Source organism: Marmota monax, unplaced genomic scaffold (assembly GCF_021218885.2).
Source record: "Marmota monax isolate L192 unplaced genomic scaffold, Marmota_monax_Labrador192_F-V1.1 WCK01_AAM20220418_F8-fsc00288, whole genome shotgun sequence".
Taxonomy (NCBI): Eukaryota; Metazoa; Chordata; class Mammalia; order Rodentia; family Sciuridae; genus Marmota; species Marmota monax.
In genome coordinates this window covers 563,504-575,015 of record NW_026693586.1, presented here as the reverse complement: position 1 = coordinate 575,015, position 11,512 = coordinate 563,504, and the positions used below count along the sequence as shown (strand labels likewise).

At 47.3% G+C, this 11,512-nt stretch overlaps 1 protein-coding gene across 1 annotated transcript in view; it reads left to right on the top strand.

Annotated features, from left to right (window-relative positions):
- The first annotated feature begins 312 nt into the window (after positions 1 to 312).
- Gata4 (GATA binding protein 4) overlaps positions 313 to 11,512 on the top strand; it is a 73,818-nt gene continuing 62,618 nt past the window's right edge. The window contains exon 1 of the mRNA XM_046459308.2: positions 313 to 1,455. The gene's annotated coding sequence lies outside the window, so the exon portion shown is untranslated. The remainder of the gene's footprint in view (positions 1,456 to 11,512) is intronic.

The window sequence follows — 11,512 nt, the reverse complement described above, 5'->3', positions numbered from 1 at the left end:
AGGGAGTTTTACACGAGAATCTTCCTGTGGCATAGTTTCTAGAGTCATCTGGCGGGGAAGAGTGCAGAAACAGAGAGCAGTAATGGACACCTTATTCATCACTTAGGAAATATTCATAGCTAAAAGTTCTTGGAAGGAAAAAATACTCGTGTTTCTCTTATATTTTCCCCTTCTCCCAGGCCTTCGCCTCTCATTGCTCTCCCCACTCACACGGGCTCTGTGATATCTGTGATATCCCTCGCGGGCCTACATTCAGAGAGGGTAGCGATTTGCCTGGTCTCTCCCCACTTCTCAGGGTTTCTTGCAAGGATCCCAGAAGCTATGCATGGGGAAACACATTAAAATAGAAAGAAATGTGTTTGTTCTTGAGACCTGCCTCTCCGCGACCCTGATTCTGCAGCAGGGACAAGCCGCCCTAAATAAAGCCAGGCATGTGAAGAGGGATCTCAAGAGCCAGCCTGTCAAGAGAGATCTGTTTGGCCCGGTTCCTTGGATCACACCACAGCCTTCAGTTTGTACATGCCTTTTGGTATGCCTGGCCCCACAATTCTGGGTCATTTGGGGGCCAACAGAGCTGCACATCCCTGGCATGTAGAGAATGAGCTCCCCATCTCCTGGAGCATTCAAACAGTGCAGACAGTCACCTCGAAGGGGATTCCTGCTTTGTGTAGAAGTGTGGAATTCTGAGGTCACTATTCTAGGAATCCAGTGGCTTCTTCATTGTTGGATAAGGAATCAATTGATTGGGAATCCAATATGGGCTCCTCCTTTTCCTTGAATGTGACTTGATCACAAGTACATTCCTAACCGCCCCCCCCCCCAGCTCAGTTGCTCCATTCGGGGTGATAATACACAATCTGCCTACCTGCCCCTGTTGTGAGGACTCCTAAAATGCTAATGAGCAGCAAACTAAAAACCTATAATTCTATTGCCATCCTAGAAGGAGTGGTGCTACCGCCATGACATGAGCAGTCCTCCCCGCTGGTCAGACGGCAGGACCAGTGGAATCCAGAGGAAGAGGAGCATACTGTGAAGGGAGCATGTTTCCCCACGAGTCATGATTCCTTAGGTTTGTCGCCTGTAGGTCTTGTGTTCTTTGGAGTGACCTTGAGCAGCATCTCTGGAACCTCATGAACATCGACTTTAAAAAAAAAAAAAATTGTCCAGCCAGGGCGTCATTCCCTAGCAGGGTTTCCTTCCACTTCTACACATACCAAAAAAGAAAAGTCAACCACGAGGCTTGCTGAATTAATGAACCACTTCTCTTATCTATTTTTCCTGTTATCTAATTCTGAGAGGAAAGCTGGGAGCTCCAGGGAGCTGGGAGACACGGCTCACAACGTCTCCCTCCCACCCGGCGGAGGACAGCCTGGAATCTCTGGGCTGGGGCCAGGCTGTCCCTGAAAGCTTGCTCCACCAGGCCTTGAGGCTGCAGGAACACCGCTCCCACTGTGGGTGAGTCCCCTCCTGGTCCTCCCCGCCACAGGAGGCCAGAAGGAGCGGCGGCCGACGGGAACTCACTGAATACAGGCCAGGTTGAGGGTCTGAGGGGGAGAAGGAGGGCAGGGCAGGGCCCCCGTGTGCAAGCCCAGGGCTGTGTGGGGGCCTCCCAGGCCTCTGCCGAGCTGAGAAAGGATGAGCGGCTCCAAGGCCAAGCCACAGAGGCAGGGCTCCCTGCTCCCTCTCTCTCTCTCTCTCTCTCTCTCTCTCTCTCTCTCTCTCTCTCTCTCTCCTTTTGTGTTTCTTTTTCTTACAGTTGGTTGGCATTTTAGTTCTCTGTTTCCTGGTCCAACGCCCCACTCCACCAGTCGGTAGCAGATGGGAGGGTTGGTTTCTCAAGAAAAAAACCTAATTGAATAAATATGGACCACACCAGAAACCAAGTGGGTTTGACCAGGTGTCTCGGAACCCTCTGTCTTTGCTCCATTCACCAAACCCAAATCACATTACCTTCCCCGGGGTCCCTGCTGCTGTTGGGGTCCTCTTCACCCCACTAGAAAACTCAGGCAAACCCTTCCTGGCCCCTGTCAGAGCTGGCCCAGTGTGCTTCCGGGCAAGAAAGCCTCCATAGTGTTTCCTGTAGGCTGTTTATTTATGGAATAGGTCTCAGCCTTCAGAATCTGAGGATTTTCTTTGCCTATTTGTAGGAAGGGTCAGTCAGCTTGGAGAAGGGTTTAATTTTCATTTATTCTGGAGCCAGATGTGATGGGAAGGAGTGTGGGATGTCTCTTCCCCAAGCCCACTGCTTGTTTGGGAAAATTTGAATATGCTCTTAGCTGCTTGTGCTTTTGCAGATCAGTCAAACTTACCTCTCCTTCCTCTAAAGCCAAAGTGTAGCAAATGAAGAAAAGCAGAAACACAGGGAGAGGCAGAAGGCATCTTTCAAGGGCTCAGGTGGAGAATGAGGAACACAGAGTTCTCCTCATTCAAGTTGTGCCTAGGAGATCCGGCTCTTGGGAGAGTCTGCAACCTACCCGGCAGCCCCTGCCTCCTCCCCCTCCAAGGCAGAAAAACAATGGCATTTTTAACTCTGTAGCCGAAAAAGGATTCAGCAACTGCTCTTCTGGCATGGGTAGGATTTGGTGCACTGGGGCAATGACTACAAATATTAGCTCTGCCAAGAAGAGAATGGAAAATATTTCCCTGTGGATATCTCTCCCTCTCCAACAGCCCTGTCAACTTCCAGCAGGTTGAATTCAAAAACTGTCTCAAAACTTACACTCATCTTTCCCGACTCTTTGACTTCCTCCTCCTGGCTCTTTTTCCCCCAGTGCCGATATACATACTCCTTATGTTTTCCAAAGAAAGGGAAATGAAATGGTTTTAGCTGGGAAAAATCAGCCAATCTGAATTGAAGGAAACCTTACTGTGTACAGCTGCTAGAATCTTGTGATTTATCATTACAAAATTGGATTTGCTTTTTTAGTAGTAGTTGTAGTAGCAAATATTTTGTTTCTGCTAGTCTTATTTGACAATTCAGCCCAGAGGAAAGGGTATTTTAAAGTCCTGTTTTATGAACTTTTTTGACAGAGTTCATTTTTAGCCACGTAGACATTGGCGACCATTTCCTTTTTCTTCTAAGAATGTGTCTCTGAAAGTGATTTTGCATTTATGAGGTCAATTGGCAAGGGAAAATATTGGTTTTCTATGGTTGGTATTGAGGATGTTAATAAATTGTTTTTATCCGTGTTCTGTTTTCAAACGCAATAAAATACCCATTTCCAATGGCTTTCTAGTGCCCGGTTATATTTGTCGAGTGATTTACAGGATAGAAAATTACAGTTTGCACGTGTGAAGTGCAGAAATGTTTTAGAGCTGGGAAGGGTGGGGAGGAAGGGATTTAGGGCTGGGGCTGCACACCCGACTAAAGAACTTCAAGCCATCAATCTCCAATTGTCTAAACACAGCACAAAGGGAGATTCGAGGCAATTACCCGAATAACTGGGTGTGGGGGGGTACTTTTCACCTAAATTATCTCGATTAAAATGCGACTCTGGAAAAAAGTCCCGGATTTTGAACCTTTGCCTGGGCTGTTCACCGTTGTCAAATTCAGACGACTTTTCTATAGGTCCTGGGATCAGAGTCGGGAATGGGAAAGGAAAGGCAGGTACTAGAAAAGTTTTAAAGGGGCTCGGGCCGCGCCACTGGGGAGGGGGTGGACGCCGGGACGCCCCCCTCGGGTCTGATAAAGCCCAGAAGCTGATCTAAGGTCAATAAACCAGGCGGCGTCAGGCTGCGCCGCAGCGTCGGAAAGCTCAGGGGCGGGAGTGAGCAGAGCTTAAGGCTGTGTCGGCAAATGAAAAGGAGCCCAGGACCCCAGGACCCGTGCGCTCCAGTCCCGTGGAGCCGTCCGCGGAGTGTGGGGCGCGCAACCCTGGAGGAGCGGGAGGGCCGGGGTCCCCACCTGCCGGAGTCCTGGAGGCCTCCGCCGAGTAACCTGGGCTTTCTCGGTGCCCCAGCAGAGCCCTGGTTGGCCCGGGTACGGGGACAACAGTTTTACCCCTGCCACGAGTTTGGAGAAGGAAACGAAAAGTGACAGTTTTTCAAGGGGCAGAGATGAGGTGAAAAGGGAAATGGAGATTCCCTCAAATAGTGCGAGCACACGAAAAGCCTCATCCTTAACCCTAAAGAGAGAACTGTCCTGAAGTGAGGAAAATCAGGAAGAAAGAGGATGACAGAATTGCTCATTAGCCATCAGTTTTGATCCCTTTCGTTTGGCTAATTCCTCTTGCATCAGCCTTTTGTTTCTGCCACTCCCCGCATGAAGAGAAGACAGATTAGGAGAATTAGTCGGCCCCAACCCCGCTGCTGGGATCTTCCGCGAAGAGCTTGCTCAGTTGCTAACTGATCTGAATTATCCAGGGTCTTCCCAAGAGACAGCCCAATACCACGTGCGCAGACTGCGGGGAAAGGTGGACACTGGAGCCTGGAAATGACGCAGCTCCCACCTGGGCCTCCCTGGGCCGCCTAAGGTCCTGAATCTCCCCACCCTCGGGCTAAACAAACTGCAAAGCACTAGCGGGCAGTGGGAGACGGGAGAGTGGAGTGGGTTGGGGAGTGGACTTCTTCAGCAACACGAGCCCCGAGGGGTCCCTTCTGACAAGCGTGACAACGCACTCTAAAGCCAGCAAATAACCACATCATAAAGATTTTTTTCCCCATTTTCCCCGCGTTGGGCCCAAGAGGCAGCGGAGCTCTCCCTACTGTCTCTCGTTCTGGAGGGACGAGGCTGATTTCTTGTAATGCATTTCAACCAATCTGGCGCCTCGTGGGCCAGGTCATCCCAGATGGATGTCGCGCCTGTCAGGGTCGCGGCCGGGAGAGCTCCACGGGTCCACGTTCCCAGGGCAGGGCTGTTGAGCCACAAAGGCCAGACAGCAGGCAGTGAGTTCCGAAACCCTGTCAGTCGCCTGACCTCCAAGTTGAGCCTGACGCTGTTCAGAACTGGTATCCTCGCTCTACGCGCGGGAGACCCCTTCCCGGACATAGAGCCCTTGGCCGCTGAGCCCACCTACTGCCCAAACCGCTTGAGCGCCTCTCGCCACGTGCTGGGCGCTCGAGGGACCCTGGACCTGTTTGCTCTACGCCACTGGCACCAGAGTCTGGGCAGCGAGGCGCGTGGCGAAGCCCCTGTCCCCATTTCTCCCCAGTCACGCCCGCCGAGTGACGTTCCTAAACGGGCCAAGGATCATGGTTACAGAGTCCCTGTTTCGCATGTGCGAGGCTTGGGTTCATCCCCAGCGCCGCGAAAGAAAGAAAAAAGAGGTGACTAGGGTTAGGGTTACCTCGGTGGTAAAGAAAAAAAAAATGAGTCCCCAGTTAGGCTGTACTACATCGGAGACCTTCCTACGTAGAGGACCCCGCAGTCCAGCGTCCCAGCCACCTCCGGCTCCAGAGAGCAAGGCACAGATTCAAACCCGGTTTTCTTTGGCAGGGTTTGGAGCGATATTGAGGGAGCATAGTTGACATCCCAGGGTCATGGGGTCAGTGGCCACGGAAAATGAGTCCTGGGAGACTCCAGCCAGATGTTTGCAGAGCCTTAAAATTTTAGACACCATCTCGGACCTGCATGGGACCAGGATAGAGAGCCCGATTCCCAGGCCTTGGCACGCGGGTTCGGGGAGTACGCCGCCTTGCAATTACTTCCCAACCTTAGCACCGTCTTCTAAAAACTGGGTTCTAGAAACCCGCCGGGCACTTACTGCACCACGTGACACTAAACCCCGAGGTAGTAACTGCAGCCCCTGCTGGACCCCGGCGTGGGTGCCGCGGCGGCGGGAGTGGGGGCAGTCCTTCCTGCCTGGGATGACTGCTGTCTTTTATTTGATACTGAGAAGGGTTGTTCTTCCCTCAACCGCCCACCCGCCATTCTTAGGAACGGTCTTTATTCGTTTATCATTATCTCCTTGACTTTCCTCGTTTTCTCCTTTCTCCCTAACCCCCGTTTCTCCTCCTCTTCTCCCTCTGTTCCAGAGTGTTCCTTTTCTGATTAATCAGAATCCTTCCCCCTTCCTTTGTTCTTTATCCATCGAATTGGTTCTTCTTTTCTAACTGTGAGCCTTTCCCTTGGACAGCTGTTCTTGGTCCTGCGGATCAGGTGGATTTACTGACTGAGGGGTGCTCCCAGATACAGCCCCTGCATCTGGCTGGGTCGCTTCCCACCCCAACCTGAATCCCTGAATCGTCATAATAAATTTGTTTTATGAATTTCGGTGTAGTGCTTACATAGAAGTTACTGGATCATGTTCAAAGAATCAGAAGCCTTCCTGTTGGTGAATTATTTTAAATTCTGATTATTAAACTACACAAGTAGCTGTTGTTGCCCTTAAGGAATTTCTTAAATATCCACCTCTAAATAGATATAAATAATTTTCCAAAGGCTAAGTCAATGTCTAACAAGATCTGTTCTCTCAAAGTCATGGCATAAAACATTTTAAATGCTGTAGAACTTATAAAATCCAGCCAGATGATTTATCCTGCCACACTATTTATTATGGCTTTCCACTAACTCCAAAGATTTAACAGGAAATTGATATGGCATAAATAGATAACTTTTCCTTGTTCACCAGCTAAGATTTTGTTTGCTTTCTGTTAGATCGCAGTACTTCTATCATAATAATGATAGAACAATTAGTCTTTCCTTGTAGATAAATAATGATTTTGAGGGCTTGTTGTTTGTTTTATGTAGAATTTGTTGTTAGATCACACATGAGAATTTTTTATATAATGGGGTTGATAGATAGTAGATGGTTTTTGCTTTCAGAAAATGACTGGAGACAGAAAAATTGATCTAGAAGGAAAAAAAAAGATTATTTTTCCTTTAAGAAAGTTAAAGAAAACATTTTTAAAAACCCACTAACCAAAACTTTCTTTAAGACACAAGATCATTAACAGGTAAAATTTTGACCATGGGAAATTCAAAAGGAGGCCAGAAAGTCAGCTCTGGCTCTTGTACCATAATTCAAGATGAGCTAAAATTAGGAAACTTATTACCCACAGCGGGGATGTAGTAGTCCCTGTTTTGAGGGGAAAGCAAACCAAAACAAACAAACAAAAAAACTAACGTGGGTTATTAAGGGAGGGAGTGTCTCAAAGCTTTCCTAGCTTTGAGAATTCTAGCAGCTACCCACCCCACTGGGTACCTGCTTCATTAAGTGCCATGGGGGTTTGGGAAGACAGGATTTAGGGAGATTTCTGGGAAGGGGCTCCTTCCATGTGCTCCAGGCTTGCTCAGATGTCTTGGTATCCCCTCAATTTCTCACCCTTTCTGGGACGCCTTGGAAAGCTCTCTGCATGGTGGCCACTGGGGTTGCTCCAGCCGCGATAACGGAGGGGCTCGCTATCTAATCTAGACAGCAGCATGAACAATCCATTAGACCTAGGCATTTATCCGGGGTCGGGGAGGAGGGAACAACAGGGCCTGGCGTGCCCCACCCAGCCCTGAGAAGCACTGAATTGCTGCACTGGCTGCAGGGGGAATTAATGAACCAGAGAGTTTGTGAAGACTCAATACTCACCACAATTTATGCTTCCGGTGCTAGTAAATTATTATTATTATTATTATTATTATTATTATTATTATTATTGGTACTGGGGGTGGAACCCAGGGCCTTGCATGCTAGGCAAGTGTTCTATAACTGAGCTATATTCCCCGCCCTATTTCTACCCACCTTCAGTGTAAAAAAGAGAAAGAATACTTTGGGTTGAAGGGGTTGTTTTTTCTTTTCAAAAGTTCAACATGCTTTTTTCAATGTCTCATTATGACTCGCCAATGAAAGGTTGTTGTAAGATTCGAATTATTACCAGTATTCCTTGAGATTCAAGAGACTGAAATCCATCCACCCATTCATTCATTCATTCATTCAGCAAACATTTACAAAGCTTTACTCTGCGCCAGGCATTGTGCCTTGTACTGACAGGTTAAATTATTTGCCCAAGATGAGAACTATGCTGGCGACTGGGCGGGGACCCTAAATCAACTATTCCAGTCCCATGACTGCTCACTTCTCTCCCCCAAGACATACAAAACTGAGACTTGGGAGTGGGAAGGGCCCCAGAGGTTATCTAGTCCAGCTTTCTATTCAATTCAGGAATCCCCTCCCCAGAAAGCCCGCAGCCAGGCTCCTGCTTCTGCCCTCTACCAGATCAAGGAACTATGAGTTCCTGCCAGGCTTCACATTTGAAACTGGCTCAGCAACCAGGAAGGTCTTTCCCTGGAAGAAGATGATCTTGGTCTGCCCATACCTATGCCCAGTGTGCCATAGCTCCTCAGGCTGCTGCAACTCCCCAGCATCAAGCTTGGCTCTGTACTTCAGGAGCAAAGGCTCTGTACCCCCTGGGGCAACCCTGACTGACTGGCCAACTGCTCTCCCACAGCCTCTACATTGAAATGCAGAGGCCTGAGTTGCTGGACACTAAGACCCTTGAAACTTCAAGGAGCTATGGGCCTTAACCAAGCTGACCTTCCTCAGTGGCCCACAGGAGATATTTGTTGCCAGGTCAGGGAAAATACTGGGCAGAAGCTAAAGAATAGCCAGTCTGGATCTAGTTCCCACACAACCACAGACAAAGCTGGGTGGCAAACCAAAGTATTTCTAGCATAGTCTAGAAATAAGAAGTAGGAATGTACCTCTCAATAGTTGAGCATGCCACGTTTTCAACGATAAAATTGCTCTCTATAAATAATCTGCACTTACAAAAAGCAATTTCTAGACAATGAGCCTATCACAAAAGAATATTCTGGAAGTTTTTCAGAGCCATTGTCCTAACATCAGTATTAGAATAATGTGTATTGAAGCCCAGCTTACTACTTATGGGCTATACTACCTTGACCAAATCATTTCACATTTGTGTGCTTTTGTTTCTTATATTTTGAATCTTCATAATCCTTAGCACACAAGCAAGTCTCTGCTCCATGAAAGGATCTCCACACTACATGGCATTCTGCTGGACATCAATGGCCTCCTTGTTTTTATTTGACGTTCCCCCTTAACCTATGGCTTGAAAATTCTTGAGAAATTAAATATGTCTAACAAGAGGTAGTCCACCTCTTGACAAGTTAATAAATATATTTTTCATTATCTTAACCCAAATTGAGTGCTGCTGCTGGTGGGTGTGGCCTGTTGAAAGGCAATTTGAACCCTAATGAAACTCACCCTAAGGAAATAATGAAAGAGTTGCAAGATGCTTTACTTACCAAAATTTATGATTTGACAACACACTGAAAATTGATCTACAATAATAAAGAACAGAAAATAGCCCAAACTCTGAGCAATTAGAGTTTACTTAATTAACTACACTTAATTCATAACATTATTATTAAATTATGTTTTCTTAAGCCATTCAGTGACACAAGAAAGTCTCACATTTATTTTAGGGATTTTTCTTTCTTTTTTACTACCAGGGATTGAACCCAGGGTTGCTTAATATCCCCAGCCCTTTAAAAATATATATGTTCTTTAGAGACAGGATCTTGCTGGATTGCTCAGAGCCTCCCTAAATTCCTGAGGCTGGCTTTGAACTCATATCCTTCTGCCTCAACCTCCTGAGTCACTGGGATTACAGGCATGTGCCACCACACCTGGTTATTTTGGGATTTTTTCCGACTGGTGCTGGGATTAAACACAGGACCTCCTGCATGCTGAGCCACACTGTACCCCTGAGCCACACTCCCAGCTCCTCATAACATATTTCTAAAACTAAAAATTAGATTGCAAAATACCTCTTTACCTGGAAAATTTGTATTGAGACAAAGAGAAAAGCCCAATATCCTCAATGGTTCTTTGAGGATATGGTTAAGAATGGATTTTGTCTTCCTTGGAATACTTTTCTGTATTTCCAAAGGAACTACAATGAGTTCATGTTTGTTTGACATTTGGGGGAAAAAAAAAAAGAAGAAGAAGAAGAAGAAAAAGAAGTATTTTGAGATGGGAATAGGAAGGCTCCATCAGATGCAGGCCGGTCTGGCTTCCTAACGTCCGGTTGAGGGGATCCAGACTGAGAGTCCCCCGGCCTCCGTGGACTCTTCCTGGAGCTGGGTCAGAGCGCGGTGCAGGGGGCGCTCCCACGGGCGGGCGGGGGAGTTTCCCGCAGAGGCTCCCTCCGGCCGCGTGGAGTGTTTTCCCAGCCTTCCAGGGTGCCCCACAGTTCCACTTGCAACCTTGAGCGTTTCTGAAACTGAAAACAATAGGCTAAGTTTTTGTAACTTTTCCCTCGGCTCACAACTCCCTTTGCTGGCGGGAGGATGCTGAATGCAGGGCCAGGTGTTGGCCCAGCTGCGAAGGCCAGCTGATTATTCCCGAGGGGGAGGAGGGGGACCTGGGCGGAGCGGGAAGTCAGACCTTGGCAGTGGCCAAGGAGCTGGACCGACTTTCAGAAAGAAGACCTTGGCAGGGAGTCCAAGCCCAAGCGGGACTGCAGACCCAGGGAGCTGGAAGAGGACTGTTAGGAAGCATCAGGGGCCATTTTTGGAACTGAACCGTTTTTAGCCTGTGGAGACATAAGTAGCAGTTTACAGAAGTCTTCCTCTCACTTTGCAGGCGGGGTGTAGCATGGGGCTGAGGAACAGTGGTAACAAAATTCCACCATCAAGCAGGAAACCTTCAAAACATCTTGTGCTGTTTTTTTGTCTTAAGGTAACGAATCCAGTGAAGGAAAGATACAAGTAACAGAATAAGGACCAGAGCCATGATTGTTAATTAACAAATTCACTTTTAGCAAATAATGTTTTGAATGTAGCAGGGAATATGGACGTGAAATATGGTTCCCATCCTTTCTCCAAGTTCTACACATAAAGACAACAACAAACAAAACCCTTCAAGGTCAATCTTTGTTTCTTAGTTGGTGGATGGTTGATGGTAAGGGAGTATTAATAGAATTGTTACACACTGCAGAATTTTCGGTCATTAGAGATCTTAGCTCTAGCTCAGTTCATCTATTAACAAGGCAAGCGGGGTCACCTCAAGTGCCACAGTTGTTTTCATGCCACATTTGCTAGCCCTCCTATAGCATAGGGAAGTCAAAAATCCTTCTCTTGGCTCTGCTACAAACTGCTCAAACAATACCTCAATCCTCTCATCTGTAAACTGGGAACAATGAATATCATTTATGATGCTTGGAAGTGTTTCCACAGATGTATCACACTTCATCTTCACAGTAACCCTCTGTAATCCGTGCATACTATTAGAGTATCACCCCTGTTTTATAATGAGAAAACTGAGACTCAGAGATGTGGAAATGCCAAAGGTCACACCACTAATAAGGAACAGAATTAAATTCAAATGGCTGTACTAGCTACAGAGGGTTGCATCTCCACCCCCAGGGGCATGCCAAGGCATGTATGAGATTGCCCTTGTGAGCTGATTTATAATTACTTTAATAGGCATTATCAGGATTCCTCAATTTACTCATCCAAAAATCATGGAATCAAAAAATAACACAGCTAAAGGCTCTTAGAACTGCTCAAGCCCCCCTCCCCATTTTGCAGGTGTGGCCCAGGGAGGTTAAATGATTT